The sequence below is a fragment of the Prionailurus bengalensis genome, chromosome A3 (assembly GCF_016509475.1).
Source record: "Prionailurus bengalensis isolate Pbe53 chromosome A3, Fcat_Pben_1.1_paternal_pri, whole genome shotgun sequence".
NCBI classification, from domain to species: domain Eukaryota; kingdom Metazoa; phylum Chordata; class Mammalia; order Carnivora; family Felidae; genus Prionailurus; species Prionailurus bengalensis.
The window spans coordinates 134947204-134974222 of record NC_057354.1 but is presented as its reverse complement, the minus strand read 5'-3'; the positions used below and the strand labels follow the sequence as shown (position 1 = coordinate 134974222).

General features: G+C 41.1%; 1 long non-coding RNA gene across 1 annotated transcript; it reads left to right on the top strand.

Annotated features, from left to right (window-relative positions):
* The first annotated feature begins 8295 nt into the window (after positions 1-8295).
* Positions 8296-9857, top strand: LOC122467036. Its single transcript, XR_006292830.1, has 2 exons — positions 8296-9329; positions 9550-9857. It is a non-coding gene; the product is annotated as an uncharacterized LOC122467036 (long non-coding RNA).
* Positions 9858-27019: the final 17162 nt, after the last annotated feature.

Here is a 27019-nt window from a genome sequence, read left to right as displayed (position 1 = left end):
GAGAGTAAGTGATTCAGCCGGCGCCTCCTCAGCCTCCCAGGACGATGGGCAAGTCCATTGGCCGTGCAGGCCGCCCTCACGTCCACGCTGGGCGTGCGTAGCGGCCCTCCCGCCAGTGTCTCTGGCTGGGGTTAGCGCCTCCCCGTGTGCAGCCTCCTGCAGTGCGCTGCACATAAAGTGGGATCCTGATCTCGCACACCCCAACGCACCCACGCCCCACCCTCACAGTCTCAGCACAGATGTCCTTTTAAGTCCATCTTCTGGAAACTGAAAGCAGGGTCGTCCGACATAGCCCTCAGGATGGTCGTCAGCCCAAGGGAAATAAATGTGGAGCTGTTAGGATGTAAATAACTTCTGCAAGTAATTTTTGCTCATCGGGCCAGAGTTTGCCAAAACCCAGCCAGACTGTGATGGTCTTTTCTAGTTATTTCTGCACGCGCTACCTCAACACTGCACGTAGCGATCCCACCGCTGGTCGGACGCCAGCCAGCAGGGTGACGGCTCTGTGTCACTTTCGACCCAACGGGCTGGCGCAGGCAAGCCGGTCAGCACACCTAATAGCGGCCAGTTCTCCGCTGTCCCCTGCTACGGGATCCATCGCAAAGGCCTGACTTTCCAGATCTTCAGTCTGGGGGCTTTCAAAATCTACTCAGTAGAGACTGAGGAATTTATTTAATTTTAACTTCATTCAAAGTTAAAATGTTACGTTCAGTTTACCACGAAGACTGTGTATGGATAATTTATAATGCCTCCCCAAGTAAATTATTACCTGGGGGTGATGACTTAATAAGCTACTTCTTTGGTCCGATATACGCACTTGGGGAAGGAAATGAACCTCGACAGGAGGCCAGTGAGGAGCGCCAGGCCCTGGGAAAGGTGTGCCCCCAGCCCCTCCCTCACCTGACCCTGCAGTCACTCTAGGTGTGGGCATCACCAGGAAGAAAGTCGGGCCCCTGTGGTAATCTGCGGGTTGTGCCTGCACGCAAATCTCTTCCAGGCCTTTCTGTGGGTCCGTGTTTGCCGTGCATTCAGTGAGACACGCGGAACACAGCGGACATGCTGAGAACACTCGAGCTGCTGGTCTTTTCTATTTAAGGGAATCTCAAAGCACATGCCATAAATTATCCTTTCCTTGGTTTTCTTTACTCACACTGAAGAGTTCTCGGAGTCAAGCCTCGGTCTGGCCCCGCGGCACAGCTGGTCCGACAGGCGGGTCGCTGTGCAGTCACCCTGCCCAGCATGGAACTCGTACTCGCCCTCGCCCTCTGTGACCTCCTCTGCCTGAGTCGCGGACAATATAAGGATACTAAGTGCCTTTTAAAAATTTTTTTAATAAAAGCATCCTTAGAGTTTTTGGGATACCAAATCTTGTAGAACACTGCAACCCCACCAGCTCCGGTGTCGATTCACCTGTATTCTTCAGGCATATTCCTGTCAGCAAGTACCCCACACACACTCGTTAAGGATTTTGTTACTTTCCCGGGGGAAAAAAATATTATATAAACAATGTTCAAATAAACAAAAAATTCTTCTAGCTTACTCATTTCTCAATTTCTCATCTGTACCTCTGAGTATACGGAGGTTTAATGTCTCACGAAGCCAAAAAACAGCCACCCTACAGGGTGCAGCATGGGGCAAGGGGAGTGCTCACCCCATAGTTGTTTCCTACCTACAAAAGGCCCTTCCAGAATCCCATGCAGTGCGGAAGCTCAGCTCCGACACAGGCAGCCTACTTGTTTTTCTGACCTTCAGCTTTCCTCCTCATTGGCCAATATTCCCAATGCACAAATAGTTGCGTTTTAAGAATAGAGCAAAATTCTTGTCCTCGGTTTGACATACTAAACTACTGGCAGAGATGTATTCTCGGGACAGCTTTTTAAAGTCTGTCTGCAAACAGCACCAGGATTAAATGTGTCTCCCGAGCCCGAATGGGGATGGTGCTTCTTGACAGGGGTGGTCCCGCAGGCCAGAAAGATCACAGCCTGGGCCTCACACACGTCGGGAGGTCTAGACAGCAGCCCTCCTAATTCTGGAAGCCAGGCCATCAGTAGAGCCAACAAATGGCATGATGGTAGATTCATCTATTGTGGACACAACTAAGTCAGATCTATTTATGAATTCAAAACGGCTTAGTCATTCCGTAAAATCAAGAGTTCACAATCCAAACCAGAAACATTCATATAATTTCTGCTCTGAAGTTACAGGGTTTTCTATAATGTATATGAATGAAATGTGTTTTACAAAGTGAGAAGAGATCCTTTGCCTTTAATTAGCAAGTGACAACACCGTTGTCGAATGGTATACACGGATAAGACAGTGGTCTGACCAAATCCCTTCCTGCCCTTTCGGGTTGGTGTTCCAGGGTCGTTCACCCTACTGCTGTGCTCATTACAATACAGGCGTGCTTCTATCTTGGCCTGACAGTCACTTGCAGCCGCATTATGGGCGTGATTTAAAAACAGTTAAGGAGGAGAACGGCTTTCCTTCCCACACTTGTGCTTATGGTAACAGCACATATGTTAACTCTTTCTAGTTTTGGATAGGAGTGGGTGAACATGATATTTATTTTGGGCCAGATTCTGTGGATTTTTTTTTTAGCAATTGATCTAACAAATATCTTCCTATAGTCGCATGGTGCTTCTGCAGGTAGAAAGAATCACAGCCTACGATGTTACACCAACAGGTAATTTTTAAATGAAAAAGTCATCACTCTGAACACAGAATGGAATATTATACAGCCAATAAAATCAGGTTTATAAAAGGAGGTATATACATTTATATTTAAATGATAGGAAAAAAATTCTTATAACGGTAGAGAAAATACATAATATTCTATAAATATACACAGTTGAGATTATATTTTTACATGTAATTATAATTTTATGTGATATAAATAATTATGTATATCGCATATAAATAATATATGAAACTATATGTGTATGCACATCTATCTTCATATATAAATGGTGATTATGTCTAGTAGGAAGATCAGGGTGACTCATACTTTTAAATATGTTTAAAAGTAAATTTATACATATAAATATGTTCTTATAGCTTCTGAATCTTTAGGAAGGCATCTTCTTTTTCTTTTTTTTTTTAATTTTTCTTCACATTTACTTAATTTTGAGAGTACAAGTGGGGGAGGAGCAGAGAGAGAGGGAGACACAGAACCTGAAGCAGGCTCCAGGCTCCAAACCATCAGCAGAGAGCCCGATGTGGGGCTCGAACTCATGAACAAGATATCATCACCTGGACCAAAGTCAGATGCTCTACCGATTGAACCACTCAGGCACCCCACCTTATTTTTCTTTTAATTTATGTTTTAAAAAAATTTAATTCCAGTATAATCACCATACAATAGCATATTAGTTTCAGGTGTACAATACAGTGACTCAACAAGTTTATACACTACTCAGTCCTCATCACGGTAAGTGTCCTCTTAATCCCCATTACCTATTTCACCCACCACCCACCTCCCCTCTGGTAACCACCAGTTTGTTCTCTGTAGTAAAGAGTCTGTTTCCCGGTTTGTCCCTTCCTCCTTTGTTCCTCTGTTTTGCTCCTTAAATTCCACACAGGAATGAAATCATATGGCATTTGCCTTTCTCTGACTATTTCCCTTAGCATTATACTCTCTAGATCCATCCTTGTTGTTGTAATAGCAAGATTCATACTTCTTTACAGCCAAGGAACATTCCATTGTATATATACACCAAATATTCTTTATCCATTCACCTACTGATAAACACGTGGGCAGCTTCCATAGTTCAGCTATTGTAAAGCATGCTGCAAAAATCGTAGCGGTGCATATACCTTTCCAAACTAGCATTTCATATTCTTTGGGGAAATACCCAATAGTAAATTACTGGATCACATGTTAGTTCTATTTTTAATTTTTGAGGACCCTCCATACCGTTTTCCACAGTGGTGTACGAGTTTGGCATTCCCACCAACAGCGCACGAGGGTTCCTTTTATTCCACATCCTTGACAACACTTGTTGTTTGTTGAGTTGATATTAGCTGTTCTGACAGGTGTGAGGTGATATCTCATTACGGTTTTGATTTGCATTTCCCTGATGATACACGATGTTGAGCATCTTTTCATGAGTCTGTTGCCATCTATCTGTATGCCTTCCTTGGAAAGATGTTTGTTCGTGTCTTCTGCCCACTTTTAATAGGATTACTTAGGGTTTTTTGTTTTTTTGGTTGTTGTTTTATTTTTTGTTTGTTTGTCTGTTTGTTTGGTGTTGAGTTGTAAAAGTTCTTTATATATTTTGGATACTAACCCTTTCTGGGATATGTCATTTGTAAATATCTTCTCCCTTCACTAGGTTGCCTTTTGGCTTTGTTGATTATTTCCTTTGCTGTGCAGAGACCTTTTATTTTGTTTTTTGGTTTTTTTTTTTTTTTCCCCTTGTCTCCAGAGACATAGCTAGAAAAATATTGCTATGGCCAGACATCTGATTTTTCTAAGCAAAACAGAACCTTCTTAAAAAGCATATTTCAAATCAAATGTATTTATTTCTGCAGTTGCATTAGCAATAAAGAAACAAGGCAAAACTTCCCAGTTCTCTATGAAGATATTTTAGCCTTTCAGTTATTCCTAATAATAATCCACGTGTGATGGAAGGAAGAGAAATTTCCCATAAGGCTGTGAAACCCTTTTTTCTGGGACTTATGATTTTTAAAATTACACTACAAAATACAGTGCAAGGGGGAATAATGGAAGCTTCCATCGGCTGTGAGAATGTTCCTTTTCCACGTTCTACTATGGTATATTATAAACAGCTAGTGTCAACAAACTGATGCTATTCTCCATTGTTGCCACAATTAGTTGAAAAGCAAAAGACTCAGTCAATTCAACACACAGCAAATACTTACTGGATTCCACTCAAGGGACCTGTGCCCGGCAAAGTGAGAGTACAGACATGCAGAATTAGGAACCCACCAGGTAAGCTGAAGGCCAGTCTGCTGCATAGCACCATTTTTGCCTATGATTTTGTAAAAACCACGATTATTTCCCGTGGCAGGTGGGGACAGTTCCCTAAGGACTTGAACAAATTAACTAGTTGCAAGAATGTGCATATCTTGACTTAGCAAGCCAATTCCTCTAGCCTGCTTTCTCTGCTTCACAGAGAACAGTTCAAATCACATCAACCTCAAAACCTTGACCTGTGTGTGTTTCTTTTTCATTCTTGGGAAACTATACTCCGTGCAAAGTGCATGATAGAAAGTATCTCAAATATGTCCCAACAGAATCTGACCCAACACTCCCTTTGTCCCTGCGTGTGACAGCTAAGGTGACGGTCCTGCCCTCTTATCTCTGCATCTGTTTTAATTCACCGTCAGCTGGAAGGAAGGAAATTAGTACAGAGAGAGAGAACAATGAACACACTGTAATTTTTACAATACAGCAACAGTAATATTGTGACAAACAGTTCAACAGTGTAATTCAGTGCCTCCAAACACTCAAGTATAATACAGAACAAGATCCGTATTTCAAGAGCTAACAAATGAGTTAGGGCATCCGAGGCCTTGAACACCCTAGGTACTCAATAATTATGTGTTGAATGAACAAACAAAAGAATGAATGAATGAATGTGTGAATGAACGAAAGCAGACAGTACTTGAGAAAATCCAGGGGATTTTTTCTGATATTTTTTTTTTTTTCAACAAAGCTCTTTATAATACCTGTTGTGAGATATTTTGTATGTTTTTTTTTTAAATCAAATATCTTATTTCAAATCATGAGCCATAAAGAAATCTTAAATGGATCACTGGGAACGAGATAGCAGTAGGGTCTTTTATCAGGAGAAATCCTTTAAAAAACAAATTACATTTTCCCAAATGCATTCTATTAAAGAAAATGGAGTAGAGCGTTCATAAGGCTGTTAGAGGATTTCAAATTTCAATGCAAGTCAGTTGCAGGGAAATAGAAGGTTACTGCTAAACCCCCACACCTGTTACATGTGTGATTTTGAGTTCAACACGGTCCAATGAACACAACAGCACTTATAATGGAAGATATAATAGTTCATGAAAAATACAGCGTACAAGAGAAATTTGTTGTACTTGAAATGCCTCCTTTTTAAGGTAGGGAAAATTAAATAGCAAAAGCTAAAACAAGCTATGTAGAAGGTAAGCTATGCAGCAGGTGATCTTTAGGCAAACTGAGTACATTTTCAAGTATCATTTAAAGTATTTGAATATTAACTCCTTCTATCCAATTATTTAAAATTAAGACAAGATAAACTAGCTGCAGCACCAGAATCAAGCAGGAGAACGAAAATAACAAAACTAATGGAAAAGCTCCTTCATGTAGATGGAAAAGTACTTTTCAAATATATTTGAAATTCGGGTGCTTGTTAATTTCATCTCAAACAGGATAAACACCTGAGTGTGCTTCCTTAAAAATCATGCATATTGCAGGGCACCCCACGTCAGGAAAATACTGGCCTTCTTTAGACAGAAAATGTACTTGAATGCTGAGTCCCGCCCAACCACTGCCCTACTGAAACAGCCTGGCACTCTATCTCATAACACGGTTTTCTGGAAAATGCCTTAAACCACATTAGAACCTGAACTCATAAATCAGAGCAAGAATAACTCCTACAGCAGCACCAGTAACACGTCAAAGATGCCAAATTCCTTACATCATCACAGGCGTGATAAACTCATCTGAGCTAGTAAGGTGTTTACAGATCCCAACTGCATGTGGAATAAATAAGGAGGTTGCTCTCTAACCTTAGAGTCATTATACAAAGCTTTCCCTCTTTTTAAAAGTATGTTACGGTCATTATAAAAACCTGTACTCATGTGAAAAATTATTGGAAAATGCAAAAAGAAAAAGAAGAAAAATCACACTTGGTTCTCTGGCCCTCTGCTTTTAAAACCACATTGGGCTCATCCGGCATATAATCTGGGATTTCGTTTTTCTTTCTATTCAACATTATGCTTTTGGAAAGCTGTGTGACATTCAATGTTCTCTGAGGATATAAATGACAATTAGCTGACTATTCCCCTATTCTTGGACACTTAGCACCAATCTTTTGAGAAGAGAAAGAATGTGAGTAAGTGTAATGGAAATTTTGTTACACTGTTAAATTAAAAGCACAACATACAACTGGACACAATTTAATCTGAACTTTATCCAGTTGATTTTAGGCATTTAGCAAGATAATTATAAATCCTGATGCTATCCATTCTATTTCTTACTATCCAGAATCTTAATGAGCATGGTGCTTAATGCCTTCCTGACGCCCCTGATCAAGTTACTGGAAGCTATGGGACAGAGAATGGACCCCGTGATATATTTCCCCAGGGGTTTTGCTCAGATGCATTTGAGTCCATTAATCAGTGGGTTTAAAATCCACCTAAGTCTTTTAACACCAAACTCAGACTTTTCCTTCTTATTCATGGGAATTTAATAAACATTTCACCAGGAGTTTACTGAAAGCTAGGTCGTGAACACAGCTACCGGTTTGCTAATCTAATGGCACCATCAAGAAGGACCTTTATTTAGTACATAGAAGAAATGTATAGAAATTCCTAATGATCACTCTTTACTTATACATATTCATGTGTAAACCATTATGATGTCAGTCAAGATAGACTGCCTGATGCTTTGTTTTTAAAAAAAAAAAAAAAAAAAAAAAAAAAAAAAAAAAAAAAAAAAACAGAAAAGAACCAGACCAAGTGACACTGGCTCAGCAAAGACAAGGACAGCAGAACTCCCTGGGTCATCTCACAATTCCAGAATATTCAGCTCTCATGGCGCTTGCACGGCAACATGCACTTCTGCCCCAAGCAACAGGGAGGGGTGGGCTCCGAGTTGCCCCCCCGCAAGTAGGTGCTGAAACCCAGAACAGACATACACCACTTAACTCTGAACTTTCAGGAGGTGCAGCTCAATCCTCTGCCTAACTGTTGGGAGAACCAGGAATTGGGGAAAACGCTTCACGCCTAGCGTGCAGATCTTCCAGAACCATGTCAAGAAACAACGTCGTCTCCCCCTTTTGTGGGATTTCCTTTGCCCCCACAAGAAAGAAGTCAGCTCGTCTGCCCTGGCATGTTCACAGTTACATGGCTGCTCAGATACTCCCAACAATAGTCTCAGCCAGGCTTTATGATATTATATGGACTCCGATTAATAATAAATCAAGTCCTGGAGACAAGGAGCCAGTTAATCAGTTAGGTTTGTTCTTGGTTGCATAGAATGGATGTCTTAGGAATAGGCATATCATAATGGAATTCAAATCCCAGCTCTACATCACAATGGATGAATCATGTTGGGAAGTGTGCCCTTTCGTCAGGTAGAAACAGAATCAAGGCCATCCTACACTATAAAATGAAGATAGTTATTGACTCCCTCCCGAACATCCTTCCCTCCTCTATGATTCACATATGCAATATTCGCTCGGGACCACAGAGTTCCTCCAGGAGTGCTAATAACAATATGCCTGACCACAGTAACAAACACTCACGCGGGAGTGTTATTAGACCTCGGGCACCGTTCTAAGTATATCTGACTTTCACAGAAGCACCCTGAGGTAAGTTCTACTCTTTGCCCCCTTCCATATGAGGAAACTGAAGCACAAGGAAGCAAAAGAGCCAGCCCCAAAACACACGACAGGTAGTGGGGACGAAACCCCGACCACAGCACTTCGGCCCCCGAGGCCTCAGCCTCTTTCACTGCCCACCTGCATCATGCTGTGGTGCTTCAGGTCAATTACTGATAAGTCTCAATAAAATTACATCAGGGTCATCGCTGCCATTTACCGGTGCACATCTTGCCCAAGGCCACAAGTTGTGAGTACCAAATGGGGATTTGAACCTGGTATTGGACACAACTCCATAGCCATGGGTGTTTCCAGTATGTCAAGCCGCTGCTTGCTTTACCGTCATAAAACCTACAGACCAAGTGCTTTTTTGCCAGTAGGAACAATTTGTTTCTTCCCACATCGCCCTACTTTCCGTTGCATTTCACTCTCCAGCCTTCTTACAAAGAGCGCGCAAGCCCCAGACAATCGTTTCCTTGGGCCATGCAAATAATGCCTACTGCCTTGACCTTGCTTTGAAGATCTTTGTCTGCCTTGGGTTTTTAACTCTCCTCAGAGAAGTGATTTAATTCAGACCCTCTTTCCTAAAGAAACTTGAATCCCTGAAAACTGACACTCATATTTCCTATTATTTACCAGATTCTACGCTCTCTGGGTGCTAATTTGCCCTTGAGATATCCTACCAGGCTTACGCCAAGCTCAACGGACCGAAGCCTCCCTTGTCCCATGTTGGACCTACCCGTGGCGGCACGTTTTGCTCGGAAGTTGAGGGTAATCACCTGGTTCCTCTTCTCTATGGGCATCTGGATGGTGGGCCTGGACAGAGGGAACGGCACTGGAGACGATCTCCATAGAAGAGAGCATCTCAGGGCAGCCCCACGTCAGTGGGAGGTGACTACCATGACCAGGCTAATGGAGGACGTGGATGAGCTTCTCATTAACGGGTTGACTTTCAACCCAAGTTTCACCTAATATGTCTTTTTCCTTACAGAAACATGGAGCTATTGCCATCACTGGCAAATCAGCTTTCGATGAAATATTCAAGACAGCTAGAAGCTAAGCAGGATAACTGAATTCACAACCATTTGCTACAGGACCATAATTTAATGGCAGCATTATAATTTGCTAAATACCATTACCATGGCACCGGGTCCTATTAATCAAAAACAGGAAAAGCTGTACACAGCAATTTTTCTTTACTATTTGTAGTGGCTTATTACTGGTGCTTACCTCTAGAGTAGATGTTACCTTTTTAGCTTCCATAATCAAATACTCTAAAAATAAGTCAAATTTGATTACTTCCAAATTCTTAAAATCTAGTGCCTGCCTACTGAAGTAGAATTCCTAAATGTCTCCTTTGAAACATTACATTCACCACACAAAATGGCAGCTCCCAAAAGAGCTACTATTTTTATAAATCAATAAACAATAAGAATTATGTATTGACAGGGCTGGAGGGGAAAGTGGGAGTGAGGGGTTCATGTGTTTGGTCTAAATGGAACAGTGGTCTTGCAACGAAGGTATCATTATCAGTTTTCAGAGACCAAACAACTGGAGTTGAGAGTGGTCCAAGGTCATCCGGTTAGTTTGGGGGGGAATCCAAGGTAGGAGCCCAGCTCTCTGACACTGGACCTACATGTTCGGTTTTAGTCTGCTCAGGCTATCCTAACAAAACGCCACAGACCGAGAGGCTGGCACAACAGACATTTTTTTTCTCTCAGTTCTGGAAGCTGGGAAGTCCAGGATCGAGGTGCTGGTGGATTTGATACTTAGTGAGAGCCCACTTCCTGGCATACAGAGGGCAGCCTTCTTGCTATGTCCTCATACAGTAGACAGAGGAGGCTCTGGGGCGGGGGGGGGGGGGGGGGGGCCTCCTCTTCTTCCTATAAGGACACTGATCCCATCATGGGTCGTCTACCCTCATGACCTCATCTAAACCTAATTACTTCCCAAACACCCACATTGGGGGTCAGGGTTGCAACATATGAATTGTGGGGGGACATAAACATTCCATCTGTAACAACCTGCTTCTGTGGGGTGTCCCAATCCCAAGGTAGAGAAAACAGCATTTCTCAAGACACTGCATGAACCCACCCTAATGGACGTCTTCCTTCCAACATCGCTGATTAAATGACTGAAATGGGGGAGGTCCACAAACAAAAATGGTAACCTAGCCAAAGGCAGCTGGGCATCTTGTTCCTCTGAATATCTAGGCAGGTGAATTTCTACGCCTTCCATTCCAAGGGAGGAGTTCTAAGTAACTACTTTTAGCTAATGTCTCTGTCTGTTACATAGTGATCCACTCTTTTGAAACAGAACTACTCAGACTTTGCATTTCAGAATTCATTTTAGAATTGTGAGCGTTCTACATACCTGCTCCTTGTCTGCGTTTCCATGCGAACCTGCTTCCGGGAATCTCTTCCCACATTGAGAGGGATGCTCTCCTCTTTCCCACAACTCTCTCCCCCACCCTTTCCTGACAGGACTCAGCCTTGAAAAAGTACAGGCCACATGCCTGGGGGCAAGGGTAGCACATTCTGAATGGTGCCAGTCTCAACAATCTGGAGCAACACACACTATGTGTCCAAGGCACCATGGGCACAAACGTGTAACCCCTGGATTCCCAGGCCACCTCAACTTGTTATTAAAATGGGGTCAAAAAAGAAGAAAGATGGAGTGACACTGTCAGTAAAATGTACACTTTGTGGGCCGTTGCCCCTACTCCACAGTGCCGGAATCACCTCACCCTGAATAGTCCTGTCATTTCTGGAAGACCCCCGGGGGCCTCTACGAGCCTTTAGACAAGTTCTGTTGCCATCTGTATTAGCCACCACCCTCCTCCTGTCCAGCACCAAGAAGCCTTCATGAAAAAGCCGGTGCAGTCCGCCTAGAAAACATGGTAAGCAGCCCTTCACAGCCTCCAGGGCCACCTAGTTCCAAAATCTATCACAACCAAGGCCCGGGCGTCAGGTACCACAGGAAATGAACAGGACACGGTTCCAGAAATGCCCCACACATAGCGTCAGGACCCAGCATTTCCCCAAGTGAAAAACCGGGCATCATCTTCTCATCAGCCAGGAAAGCACCCACATCTCCCTTCCAGTATTTTCTACCCCACAGGCCATTCTCCCGGCTCCCCCTCCAGCATTCAGAGATATCCCCTTCTTGCCACACTGCCCACATCTCTTATCTCTGAAGCACAGCACACAATGTACACATGCACCATTACTCACCCACCCTTGTCCCTGGGCCTTCTTGCCTCGTGACTCACAGAGCAGCCAGTGTGCCTTGTCTTCCGGGAACCACCCCTGCCGGTCTGTCGTCTCTGCTCCCCCCTGTCTACCACCCTCAGCACTGAGCAATGTCTCCTGGGTCTGGGTCATGCCCCCCTGACTGTGCAAGAGGTTCGGAGACAGCTGGCATCCCAGGGTCCCGCACCAGGAATGGGAGAAGGTCTCTCCCCACCCAAGTCACACTTTGTCAGCGAGCCTCCAGAGCAGGGCGGCCTGGACCCCACGGTGGCCCCGACCACACCGTCTTCTTCCTCACTACGTAGGGAAGGCCATCAGGCCGTGACACCACCTGGCTTTTCACACCGGCGACATGCTGTCCTCTCTTCTCTCTTGCACAGTTTCTGCTCTACCAAGATCATTCTAGAAGCATGAACGTAGCATGGACGTAGCATGAACTGGCATAGGGGAAAGCGGACCAAGACAGCTAGGGAAGGGAAATCACAAAGATACAGGTACGGATGCTATAGAGAGGCAGACGGAGAGAGCAAATGCAGGTTAAGGAAGCACAAACTAGACTTAAATTTAAATTTTGGCCCTGCTCCTGGTTCTCTGTATGCCAACAGCCAAGTTCTTAACTTTATGTCCTTGGTTTCCTCATCTGTGGTGTGATAGGGCAGGACCCAGATGACTCTCAGAGCCCATATGACTCTGGCAGTCTAGGATCCTGAACCCCAAGATAATGCATTTAGAATAACAGAGATAAAGTGAAGTCATGATGGTGGGGGAGGGGGTGAAGATAATCTCATTTAACAACAATTAGATGTTAGGAAGAATGCTGATACCGTTAATGAAGGATATAACTGGCCACATATAAATGCACAAAACTAGGGGGGATTGTGTTCAGATAAGAATTTAATATCAACCTTGAATCAAGATAAAAACCCAAGTATAAATCAGAATTTGGTATGTGAAAAAAGCAACATTTCAAATCAACAGAGAAGAATTCTTCAACCAGTAAGTGACATCAGAACAGTTACTTGGAAAGTGAGAGGGAAAAGCAGTCTTCAGCTCTTCTCTTACTCCAAAATGTTTGCAACAGGCTCACAGATCTAAACACATAAAAATAAGACAACAAAAGAAACGCAGGAGAAGAAACTGTGGTATTTTATAACCTTTAGGTGGAGCACGATTTTATAAATAAGTCTGAATAATAAATACACATAAAGGAAACATTACATATTCAACTTCAAATGCAGGTTTTATGTACATAAATATTTTGGTACAGCAGGAAAAAACAACAAACATTTTAAGACGAATGGCAAACTAGAAAAACTGTTTTCAAGGCATATGTTAACGATCGAAGAGACACCATCTGCACAGCACAGACCTAGGCTTCCAAGTCAGACAACCCCAGGACCCACTCGTAGTGTATCTTCTGTGGAGGCGGGAAAGAGGCCCCCTGGAGTTTTGCAATATCTAAGCCTAAACAATTGAAAAATAATCTCTCTGCAGGAAACGATGCCTTTGGAGCATGTTTGGAGAGAAAGGTGAGGCTGCTCTCTGGACAAGGTCTACATGGGCTGCAGTGCAGCGATGGAACCAATCAGCTGTACATGAGAAATGTACTTGAATTTGGGGGAGGGGGTTGCAGGTAAGAGGGACGAATGAACAGCTTAAGGAAAGACGGCTGAGCAACATGGCAGAATGCTTGAACCCAAACAGAAGCGTCAACCAGGGAAAATCTCCCGATGTTGAGACTAATCAAGAGGCTGTTAAGAAAAGGGAAATCTACGGCATGATTTTATTTTATATGTTTTTTTAAATTTTTTTAATGTTTACTTATTTTTGAGAGAGAGAGAGAGAGAGAGAGAGAGAGAGAGAGAGAGAGACAGAATGTGAGTGGAGGAGGGGCAGAAAGAGGGGGTGACACGAATCCGAAGCAGGCTCCAGGCTCTGAGCTGTCAGCACAGAGCCCGACTAGGGGGCTTGAACTCACAGACTGCGAGATCATGACCTGAGTTAAAGTTGGAACCGACTGAGCCATCCAGGTTTAAAATCATAAGTCATGATTTTAAACTGCTTGCCAGGCTCTAGTGTGCGTGGCTATTGTTCTGGTAGAATGCCCCACCTTATTCTTCCCGAGTTGGGTGCAGTTGGCTGCAGCCTGTCACTGTGCCAGTGGTACCCCCAGAGCCCAAATGTTGAGAGCGTCCTCCACCTACATGGGAGGTGCAGGAAAAGGCCAATGCACATACAGAAGGCGAAGAAAACGTAGGCAGTGAGAACCAAGGGGAAGCAGGAGCGCAGAGCAAGAAGTGACCAGGGCAAACGTAAACCTTCCAGCCTCGAGATTCCCATAGACACTGTGATGAATCAGCAAAAGGGATGGAAAGACCAAACCTACAGAATTCTTAAAGGACAAGATGACTCTTAGCAAACAGACATTAAAAGGCAGGTACCTAGTTTTTATACGAACCACACCGATAACAACAAAAAAATCAAATTAAAGCAAAGATCTTCTTAGCTACTATTATTGTCAAAATCCAGGTGTGTCTTGGGAAGAGTTTATCTCCCCACCAGCCATGGTGGACTTTTTCATTCATGGGGCATTCACTAGGAACTTAGGAAGAAAGACCTTAGTGGTGGGACCAAACTAACCCCAGACTAAAATCTGCTGTGTTCACCTTTTAAAAGCTTAAAAACAAGTCTCAAATACTTTTGCTTTCAAGAAGATTGAGGAGACATACTTTTCCCTATTTCTCCCACTAAGCACCACTGAGACCCTGAATATTATACATAAACAAACAAACCAGGACCCTGATGGGTAGAGAGAAGAATGCAGACCAGCTAGGGACCTTGGGACCCAATGACCAACATAAAGGGGGCCCCCGAGGTTTTCATGTTGCCTCATATATCCCTGACCCAGAGCTGAAGAAGTCAGCAATACAGAAATGCCAATAGATGCCGACTCAGAGGGGTCTCGAAACAATCTGCTGTCTCTAGTCAGAGGTCCAGGAAAGAGGCAACCTAGAAAGACAGAAAACTTTGAGACACGAGGTGCTGTATTCTAGCCAAAGACCACAGAAAAAAATTGTTGTCCCACCCCCACCCATGCCAACAAAGGCCAAGGTGGGGGCACTAGATTCCATCCTTACAAGCTATAATCAAGTGCCCACAAACCCTCACTGCGGTAGTGCTGACAGACAGGTGAGGCGGCCAGGATGCTCATCACACCAAGTGGTAACGAGCCCTGGCCCCACTCCCCTGCCCCTGGGCTCAGCCTCCTCAGGGCCAGTCGATGGAGGCCATGTGGGGCAAGCCTAGACTCCCACCCCACCCAGCAGTAACTAAGTGCCCCTCCCCACCACAGCACCAAAGGAGACCTAGCATCCAGTCAGGAATTTCCCCAGTGCTCAGTGGTAAAGAAGCCACCTGCCCGTAGTTCCCAATGAGGCCACCTGCCCATGATACCCAACAAGGCCACAAGAGGAGAGGCAGTGAGGCATTCCTAACCCCCCTCCCAGAGGCCAACAGTAAAGAGCCAGAAATCCCACCCACACTCAACAAGAATGAGAAGCCCCTCCCCTACCCATGTGTCATGTGTAGTGACAAACCTGAATTTCTATTCCTCCCTCCCATGACAGGAAAGAGGTGGTGTCACCCCCTTCCCCTGGAGGAACAGTGCTAGAGGAAGCCAGATAAAACAGAAGGTTTAAAGAGATCCAAGATCTCAAAATATAATATTCAAAATGTCTAGGTTCCTATCAAAAATGATTCATCACGTTAAGAAACAGGAGGATCTCTGAGTGGGGGAAAAAAGTCAATAGACTCTAACACCAAGATGACAGAGAAATTAGAATTATCTGACAAAGATTTTAAAGCAACCATCATGAACATGCTTCAAAAAGCAGTCATGAACATGCTTGAAATGCATTTAAAAATAGAAAGCCTCGGCAAAGAAACAGAAGATATAAAAAGGAACCAAGTGGAAATATTTTAACTAAAAAAACTACAATAACCAAAATAAAAAATTCAATGGATGGGCTCAATCAGAGACCAGAGGAGGAAGAGGAAAGGAAATCAGTGAACTGAGAGGTGGAACACTAGAAACTACCAAATCTGAACGAGAGAGCAGAGAGACTAAAAAAGGAAAATGAACAGAGTTGCAGAAACCAAAGGGATAGAAAATAACATTTAACATTCATGCCATCGTTAAAGAAATGGACCAACGACCTTAACAGGCGCTTTTACCAAAGAAGCTATAAAAATGGCACCTAAGCCTAGAAAAAGATGTTGCACATCACATAGTGTCAAGGAAATGCAAATTACACACCAACGAAATGCCATTGAGACACCTATGAGCTTGGTCAAAATCCGGAACACGGACAATAACAAATGCTGGTGAGGATGTGGCAGCAGAAACTGGCATTCGCTGTCGGTGAGAATGGAGAGTGGTGCAGCCAGTTTGTACGACAGCTATGCGTGTTCTTACAAAACTAAACCTACCCTGACTCGTGATCCAGAAATCATGCCCCTTGGTATTTGCGCAAAGGAATTAAAAAATTATTTCTACGTAAAAACCCACACATGGGTATTCATAGCAACTGAATTCATAATTGCCAGAACTTGGAAGCAACCAAGAGGTCCTTCGGTAGATAGATAAATAAATAAATAAACCAACTGTGGCACATCCCGGACAATGGAATAGTATTCAGTGCTAAAAAGACATGAACTCAAGCCATGAAAAGACACGGAAGAACTTTAAATGCATGTTACGAACTTTAGAAAGCCTACCTGAAAAGGCTGCAGACCATCTGATTCCAGCTATACGACAAAACTATGGAGACAATAAGACGGTGGTGGTGGGAAGAAACGAATAGGCAGAGCTCAGAGGAATTTTAGGACAGTAAAAAAAATACTCTGCGTGATATTAAAGTGATGAGTAGATATCACTATCCTTTTGTCCAAGCCCAGGATGCACAAAATGGAGAGTGGACACTAGGGTAAACCACAGACTCGGGTGACTACGATGTGTCAACGTACACGTGGAAATGTACACAGTGGAAAAAATGCACCAGCATGGTGAGTGTTGTTGACAACAGGTGAGACTGTGCATGTGCGGGGACAGTGGAAAAGAGAAACGTCTGTACCATCTTCTCAATGTTTTTGTAAACCTAAAACGGCTCTAAAAAATAGAGTCTTTAAAACAAAGAAAGAATGAAGTAGGAAGTACCAGTCTTCAGTGGGTTACACTGCGGCACACCCATGCCACGAAATACTCCTCGGCAATAAAAAGGAACAAAAGACTGACATATGTCACGACATGGATAAATCTCCAGAATTTATGCTCAGCAAAAAGAGCCAATTCCAAAAGGTCACATTCTGTATAATTCACCTTATATAACATCAATTTAAAGCTTATTTATTTGTTTTGAGAGAGAGGGCATGAGCACATGCACACATGTGGGGGACGTGCAGAGGAAATAGGAGATGTGTGGAGCCCGATGTGGGTCTTGATCCCCCGAACCATGATATCATGACCTGATGCGAAATCAAGAGTCAGACGCTTAACCAACCGAGCCAGGCAGGCATCCCTGTAACATTTTGAAATGACAAAATTATAGAAGTGAAGTACAGATTATTGGTTGTTTAGGGTTAAAAGGGGGCAGGATTTGGAGAGGAAACAGCATTTTATTAAAGGGCCACATAACTGATGGTGATGGAGTAGTCTATATCTTACTGTATTGACGTCGATTCTATGTTTGTGATACTGTACTGTGGTTTTTCAAGATCCTCCTGCCTTTGGAAGAGACTGGGAAGAGACAAATGGAATCCCTGTGCACTGTTTCTTATAAGTGCCAGTGAAGCTACGATTTTCTTTTTTTTCTTTTTATTTTTTAATGTTTATTTATTTTTGAGAGAGAGAGAGACAGACAGACGGACAGACAGACTACAAGCAGGGTAAGGGCAGAGAAAGAGGGAGACACAGAATCTGAAACAGGCTCCAGGCTCTGAGTTGTCAGCACGGAGTCTGATGCAGGGCTTTGAACCGTGAACCATGAGATTATGACCTGAGCTGAAATCAGACACTTAACCAAATGAGCCATCCAGGTGCCCCAACAGTTATTTCAAAATTAAAAAGTTTAATTAAGAAATAAAGTGAGGGGCCCAGGGTGGCTCAGTTGGTTAAACATCTGACTCTTAATATCAGCTCAGGTCACACTGACAGCACAGAGTCTGCTTGGAATTCTCCCTCCCTCTCTCTCTGCCCCTCCCCTGTGTTCCCTCTCTCTCTAATAATAAATAGTGAAAGGAGGGAAGGAAGGAAAGAAGGAAGGAAGGAAGGAAGGAAGGAAGGAAGGAAGGAAGGAAGGAAGGGAGGGAGGGAGGAAGGAAAGAAGGAAGGGAAAATAAAATTTAAGGAATATTTAAATAAACTTAAATAAACACAAAATACAAAAACTAACTTGCATTATATAAAACTCTAGTATATTTACACCTGAAGTGTACATCTGAAATTTGCATGAGGTTACAATGACAAGTCATGAAATAAAATATAGCATATGGCTCCAAAGAAAGAAAGAAAGAAAGAAAGAAAGGTCTCAAAATGATACCTCATATCAACTTAGTGGCATACAAAAAAAAAATTCATTTCTATTCAACACACACACAAACACTAAAATATAGCAAACAACAACATAACAATATATAGCATCTATTAAAAATTCACCAAGTTTGCAAAGAGCATAAATTTTCCCATAAATAGAAGGAAAAAAAATAGAAACAGACCCAGAAATGACAGATATGAGGGAATTAAGAGACTAAGATTTAAAAAGCTAAGATTATCTTATTCCAAAATTTAAAGAAGGTAGAAGAAACCATGACCATGGTGAGAAAGGAAATAATCTAAGATATAAAAAAATAGAACTTTTAGAAATAAAAAAAATCTTAAAAACAAAAACATGAAATTAAGGGCAGATTAGACACTGCATGAGAAAAAGCTAAGTGAATTATTTTTAAATGTTTACTTATTTATTTTTGAGACAGAGAGCAAGGGAGGGAGAGAGGCAGAGAATCCCAAGCAGCCTCCATGCTACCAGTGCAAAGCCCAAGCAGGGCTTGAACTCACAAACCAAACCATGAGATCATGACCAGAGCCAAAAATCAAGAGTCAGATGCTTGCTTAAATGACCGAGTCACCTAGGAGACCCCAGAAAAAGCTAAGTGAATTTAAAGAAACATCAGTAGAAACCATCCAAATGAAGGGCAGAGGAAAAAAAAAAAAGAATGAAAAAATAAACAAACCATCAGCAATCTGTGAGACATTGTTAAGTGTTCCAGCATTTGTGTAAGTAAATTACTAGAATGACAGAATGACAGGAAAGAAAAAGGATAAAACATTTTGCAGAAATACAAAAATTTGTTATCGGATTTGATGAAAACTATAAATATTCAGATCCTAAAAGCTTATTAACAAACATAAGCTTAGGGAACTTAAAGGATAACATGCAAAGTCAAAAATTACTGAAAATAAGTGATGAGAAAAATCTTAAAATCAGGATTAAAAAAACTCGATAAAAAAAAAAGAGCAAAGATACCAATTAAAGCAGACATCTCACCAGAGACTATGCAGAAGACAAGAGACACATTTAATAAAATATTGAAAAGCTGTCAAGCTATTCAATTTTGCAATTCTTTATACAGCAAAAAAAAATGTCTTTCAAAAGTCAAGATAAAGAGGGGCTCCTGGGTGGCTATGTCGGTTAAGCATCTGACTCTTGATTTCACCTCAGGTCACAATCTCAAGGCTCGTGAGTTCGAGCCCCATGTCTGGCTCTCCACCGGCAGTGCAGAGACTGCATGAGGTTCTCTATTTCCCTCTCTTTCTGCCTCTCTCCTGCTCTCTCTCTCGCTCTGAAAATAAATAAATAAATGTTTTTTAAAAAGCCAAGATAAAGACATTTTTGAGATAAAATATGAGATAATTTGCGACAATTATGTCTTTTCTGCAAGAAATTAAGAAGGTGCTTCTTCAAAAAGGAGGAAAATAATATCACATGAAAATCTGGATACGTAAGATAAAATGAAGAGTGCTAAGAATGGTACATAGATAGACTGTTATAAAAAATACATTTTAATTATTTTTGAATATCCAAAAAAGATAAGTGACCGTTTAAAACAATAATAGGAATAAAAATGTATTGTGTGATTTATAGAAGTAAGAGGTATGAAAATAATGCCACAAACTAAGAGAAGGTGTTATTAGAAGTACACTGTAGTAAGATTCTTACACTGAAACTGAAGCGGTGAGACATTATTTGAATATGGACTATGATAAATTAAAGTTGTATAATGTTAACTGTAGAGGAGTTACTAAAAAATGAAAAAGGAACAACTATTAATTCAATAGTAAAGAATTCATGTATGAGTTCTAACAGCTTTTTGGTGGCATCTTTCGAGTTTTCCATGTAGAGGATCATGTCACCTGCAAAAAGTGAAAGTTTGACTTCTTCTTTGCCAATTTGGATGCCTTTTATTTCATTCCGTTGTCTAATTGCTGTGGCTAGGACTTCCAACACTAGGTTAAACAACAGTGGAGAGAGTTGCCATGTTCCTGATCTCAGGCAGAGGGCTCTCAGTTTTTCCCCACTGAGTATGATATTAGCTGTGGGCTTTTCATAGATGGCTTTTATGATGTTTAAGTATGTTCCTTCTATCCCAACTTTCTCGAGGGTTTTTATTAAGAAAGGATGCTGAATTTTGTCAAATGCTTTTTCTGCAGCTATTGACAGGATCACATGGTTCTTACACTTTCTTCTATTAATGTGATATATCACATTGATTGATTTGTGAATATTGAACCAGCCTTGCAGCCCAGGAATGAATCCCACTTGATCATGGTGAATACTTCTTTTGATATACTGTTGAATTTAATTTGCTAATCTCGTTGAGAATTTTTGCATCCGTGTTCATCAGGGATATTGGCCTGTAATTCTCCTTTTTAGTGGGGTCTCTGTCTGGTTTTGGAATCAAAGTAATGCTGGCTTCACAGAATGAGTCTGGAAGCTTTCCTTCTGTTTCTATTTTTTTGGAACAGCTTTAGAAGGATAGGTATTAATTCTGATTTAAACGTCTGGTAGAATTCCCCTGGGAAGCCATCTGGCCCAGGAGTCTTATTTGTTGGGAGATTTTTGATAATTGGTTCCATTTCTTCACTGGTTATGGGTCTGTTCAAATTTTCTATTTCTTCCTGTTAGGAGTTTTGGTAGTGTGTGGGTGTCTAGGAATTTGTCCATTTCCTCCAGGTTATCTAGTTTGTTGGCATATAATTTTTCATAGTATTCTCCGATAATTGTATTTCTATGATGTTGGTTGTGATCTGTCCTCTTTCATTTGTGATTTTACCTATTTGGGTCCTCTCTCTTCTTTTTGAAAAGTCTGGCTATGGGGTGTTATCAATTTTATTTTTTCAAAAACAGCTCTTAGATTCATTGAACTTTTCTACTGTTTTGTTTCTTTATTTTTTGGATTCTATACTGTGTATTTCTGCTCTGATCTTTATTATTTCTCTTCTTCTGCTGGCTTTGGGGTTTCTTTGCTGTTCTGCTTCTAGTTCCTTTAGGTGTACTGTTAGATTTTGTATTTGAGATTTTTCTTATTTCTTGAGATAGGCCTGGATTGCAATGTATTTTCCTCTTAGGACTGCCTTTGCTGCAACCCAAAGGGTTTGTATTGCTGTGTTTTCATTTTCATTTGCTTCCATATATTTTAAAATTTCTTCTTTAATTGCCTGGTTTACCCATTCATTCTTTAGTTGGATGTTCTTTAACTTCCATGCATTTGGAGGCTTTCCAAACTTTTTCTTGTTGTTGATTTCAAGTTTCAAGTGTATGATCAGCAAATATACATGGTATGATCTCAATTCTTTTATGTTTATTGAGGGCTTTTTTGTGACCCAGTATGTGATCTATCTTGGAGAACGCTCCATGTGCATTCAAAAAGAATGTATACTCAGATGCTTTTGGATGAAAAGTTCTGAATATATCTCTCAAGTCCATCTGGTCCAGTGTATCATTCAGGGCCATTGTTTCTTTATTGATTTTTTGATAGATGATCTGCCTATTGCTGTAAATGGGGTATTAAAGTCCCCTGCAATTACAGTATTCCTATTAATAAGATTGCTTATGTTTGTGATTGATTTATGTATTTGGATTCCTCCAAATTGAGACCATAAACATTTATAATTATTAGCTCTTCTTGATGGATAGACCCCGTAATTATGATATAATGCCTTTCTTCATCTCTTGCTACAGCCTTTAGGTTAAAATCTAGTTTGTCTGATAGAAGTATGGCTATTCCAGCTTTCATTTGATTTCCAGGGCATGACAGATAGTTCTCCATCCTCTCACTTTCAATCTGAAGGCATCCTCAGGTCTAAAATGGGACTCTTGTAGATAGCATATAGATTGATTTTGGGTTTGTTTTTTTATCCATTCTGATACCTTATGTCTTTTGATTGGACCATTTAGTCCATTTACATTGAGTTATTACTAAAAGATATGGATTTAGTGTCATTGTGTTATCTGTAGGTTTCAGGCTTGTAGGAATGTCTCTGGTCCTTTGTAGTCTTTGCAAAATTCCATTCACAGAGTCCCCCTTAGGATCTCTCATAGGGCTGGTTGAGTGGTTATGAACTCATTCAGTTTTTGTTTGTCTGGGAAAGTCTTTATCTCTCCTTCTATTCTGAATGACAGCCTAACTGGATAAAGGATTCTTGACTGCATAGGTTTCCTATTCAGCACATTGAATATCTCCTGCCATTCCCTTCTGGTCTGCCAGGTTTCAGTGGATGGGTCTGCTACCACCTTTATGTGTCTACCCTTGTAGGTTAAGGCCCATTTGTCCCTAGCTACCTTCTTTCTTTACCTTTGTATTTTGCCAGTTCCACTATGATATGCCACGGAGAAGATCTATTCTTACTAAATCTGAAGGGAATTCTCTGTGCCTCCTGGATTTGGATGTCCATGTCCTTCCCCAGATTAGGGAAGTTCTCAGAAGTAAACCTTCTGCCCCATTCTCTCTCTCCTCTTCTGCCAGAACTCCTATGATATGGATATTATTACCTTTCATTGAATCACTTAGTTCTCTAATTCTACCCTCAAGGTCTAGTATTTTCTTATCTCTCTTTTTCTCGACTTCATCATTTTCCATAATTTTATCTTCTATTTCACTTAATCTCCCCTCTGCCTCCTCCATCCTTGCTGTCACCGCATCTGGCTTATTTTGCACCTCATTGACAGCATTTCTTAATTTGTTGTATTTCGTAGTTCCTTGATCTCTGCAGTGAGAGACTCTCTGTTGTCTTCTATGCTTTTTTCAAGCCCAGCTATTAATCTTATGACTATTATTCTAAGTTCTTGCTCAGTTATACTGTTTATATCTGTTTTGAGCAATCCTCTAGCTGTCATTTCTTCCTGGAATTTCTTTTGAGGAGAAATCTTCTGTTTTGTAATATTGGCTAGTTTTCTGTCCCTTATGTGTTTTCATAGCTTGTTATGAGTCCTGCACCTGCCAGCACTACTCTTCTAAAAAGGGGTCATACACTGTCCAGGGCATGGCCCTTCAGGAGGTGTTTTTGGAATGTGTTTCATGCTCTCTTTGTTGAGACTCTGGTTGCTTTATCTACCTACTCATAGTGGTGGTTTGAACCTTCTACCAGGTGTGCTTTGATTTGTTTGCTGAAGCATCCCTATGGCCAGCCACATTGTCCCCGTGACCCCCAGAGATGTCTTCTGGCTTCAATACTGCTGTGTTTGAGGAATGAGGGAACTTTGGGTCCCCTTACTTCTCTGCCATGTTGACTCCTCCTCCATCCAATGGTAAAGATGAAACAGGACCGTTAGAAAATTCAATAAATCCACAAAGGGAAGCAAGCACGCAAACAAGAAATACAGAGTAGATGGAAAAATAGACAACAAATAGCAAGGGAATAGATTTAGTCTCAAACATATCCATTAGTACAATAAATGTAGATGGACAAAGCTCCCCAATTAAAGGCAGAGACTGTCAGGTTGGATTAAAAGGGGAAAAAGACTCATATTCTATCTATAATATATATAAACTAAATATAAAAACAAAAATTGAAAGTGAAAAGATTAAAAAAGTACAAGTACAAAAATTAATCAAAAGAAATATGGAATGTCTATGTAAATATCAAAGTAGTAGTTCAAATAAGGATTATTACCTGAGATGGATAGATACATACACTAACAGTAGACTACAAAAATCCTAGTTGTGTAGGTACAGAATAAAACTGCTTCAACATGCATGAAGCAGAAACTTACAAAACTGGAAGAATAAACAAATCTATAATTCTAGTTGGAGATTTCAACAACCCTTTCTCCATAATTGATAGGGCAATTTAAAAAAACATAATGTAATAGAAGACCTGACCAAAACCATCAACCAAATTGACCTAATGGATAGTCATGGGACACTCTATTCAACAATACGCTCTTGAGGTGCACACAAAACATTCAAAAGATATATAATGAGCCATAAAATAAGTCTAAGGAATTTTAAGAAAACTAAGATCTTATAAAGTAACTTCTCTAACCACAGTGGAATTAGATGAGAAATCCGTATCAGAAAGATATATGGAGGATCCCCAAATAGTTAGAAACCATATAACATACTTACAAATTACTCAGGTGTCAAAACAGAAATTAAAGAGAGATCAGGAAACACTTTGAACTGAATGTAAATTAAAACTCAACATGTTAAAAATTTCAGGATTGCAGCTTTCACCTAAAGCAATGTTTAAAGAAAGCTTTATAGTATTAGATGTTATATTAGAAGAGAATAAAAAATAAATAAAATAAATCATCTCATTTCCTACCTCAAGAAACTAGAAGACAAAGAACAAATTTAAATCAAATGATAAGAGGAAACTATTTTTAAAGCAGAAATCAATAATATTGAAAAAAGAGAGCAAATTTTAAAAACTCAGTGCAACTACAAACTGGTTTATGAAACTATCAATAAAACTGACAAATTTGTGGCCAGAATGAGCAGAAAATAAAGAATATGTGAAATATCAATACCAGGAATGCAAGAGAAGACATCACTACAGTTTCTTTCTACATGTGGAAAATAAGGAAATACTATGAATAACTTCATGACAATAAATTCAACAACACAGATGAAAAAATTTCTTGAGAGATACACATTATCAATACTGAAATGAGAAGAAACAGAATATTTGAAACTGATACTTACAAAACCTTCCATTTGAAGCCTACATTCAAATTACAGATGAAATTAAATTTACAGCTAAAAAACTTTGCCACAAACAAAACCCCAGGTCACATAGCTTCGTTCATGAACCCTAACGAACAGGGAAGCAAAAAATTGCATCGATTCTGCACAAACTCTTACATAACAAAAAAGAAGCACATCCTGACTCATTTTGTGAGGCCAGCATTGCTAAGGTACCAAAATGAGAAGAAGGCATTATTAAAGACTACACACTCATGTTCCTCATGAACGTAAACACAAGGAAGGTCCTCCTTCCATGCAACTTTCCAAAGTCTTCTAGAATTAGTCACATCTTCTCAGTTGTGTTTACAGCTTTCTGCCTTTATAATGAGCTGATAAACAGCAGTTATCTGCCTTTGTCAGAGGACTACAGGATAGTAGCCCAAGTCTTGCACACAAGGGTCCCTAAGAAAACAGGTCATTATTCTTCAGATGCAAAACCAAAGTCAAATTACACCTGGGGATCTTCTCTTTTGCAACCTTTTTTCTAGCAGGGGCGGGGGCGGGGGGGGGGGGTAGTGTATAATTTTCATGCTTTATTAAACAAACTTAAATTTCACCATTAAATATGGAGATTTACATTAAGATATTTCTGAAGTGTAGGCTAAAACGGATGACTTTAAGGCTGCAGAACATTAAACAGAGAATCGAGGGCATGGCAAATTCTGTCATACATTCACACATTTGGTGTCAGGGACTGGAAGACATATGTAAAACTTTGGGTCAGTATTGGAGGGAAACCCTGTTCAGGACTGAAGGAAGCTTCAAAACAGATGGAAGGGTTTGGGCTGTGGGCCGATAGTCTGCAGGGGGCAGGGATGGCCGGCTGGAGGCCGGAGGGCCAGCTCAAGTCCAGGGTCTACAGATTACAAGAGCTGGCTGGAAAGTCTAGGGGCAGAGTGCTTCCTGCATTCCTCAAAAGTCCTCATCCCCCAGTGAAGTTCCTAGGAGGCTTTCCTCAAAGTCCTTGACTACCTTTTTGCCAACACACACTCTCCATCTTCTAACCATGATTCCGAAACAGAAGGAAGTTAGCAGAAGGAACGCATTGCTTCACTAGTCCGGCATATCATCCTTGTCACCAAAAAGCAATTAAATCTACGCTTTGTTTGTCACTTTGTGTGAAATAACCTAGGCCTTCGGTGTCAAGCCCACCTGCCGTCCCTTCAGCATTGATTTTCCCACTCCGGGAATGTATGCTTTCATACTGCTTTTACACGGGCTTTCCTTTCAAGTCGAACTTCCAGATCTGATCCTCTGAATGACCTCTCCATAAAACCTGAACAGTAGTATACTGAATGAAGGTTTGCATTAGATGGAGGTATAACATTCTGAATTCTGAGATGGGTCAACATCGCCCGGTATCCAAGCACGATATCCCTAAAACGCAGTTTCTCCCCTGCAGGGGAAAATGGGAGTTAATACTCTCCTAAAGGACTGTTAAGAGGTCAAATGAAAAAAAAAAAGTGTATAAAGATAGTTGTGAATGGTAAAGTGGCATACAAATGCCAAGAAGCATTATACTCTTTTGTATAATGGAGCATAGTTTACACACATGGAAGCAGGTTGGATAACAGCTGGCAATGAGGGTTTGGTTATAATAGGTCCAGGGATCATGTCCTGGCTTTGCAACACACATGCTCAATGATGTTGGGCAAGTGACTTATTCTTGGTCTCAGTTTTCTCATCTGTAAAACGGAGAAAAAAATGTACCTATAGCATAGGGCTACTATGGGGATTAAACAGCGTAATTTATAAAGTACTTAAAAAGAGCCTGACATGCGTTAATAGATTAATTAATAGATTGAAAGCTGTGGGCTTTGAAACCGGAAATATGGATTACAGTGGATTTAAGAAGGATCTCGAACAAAAGGGTAACTTAACAGGGAACCACTAAAAGGTGTTGACGAA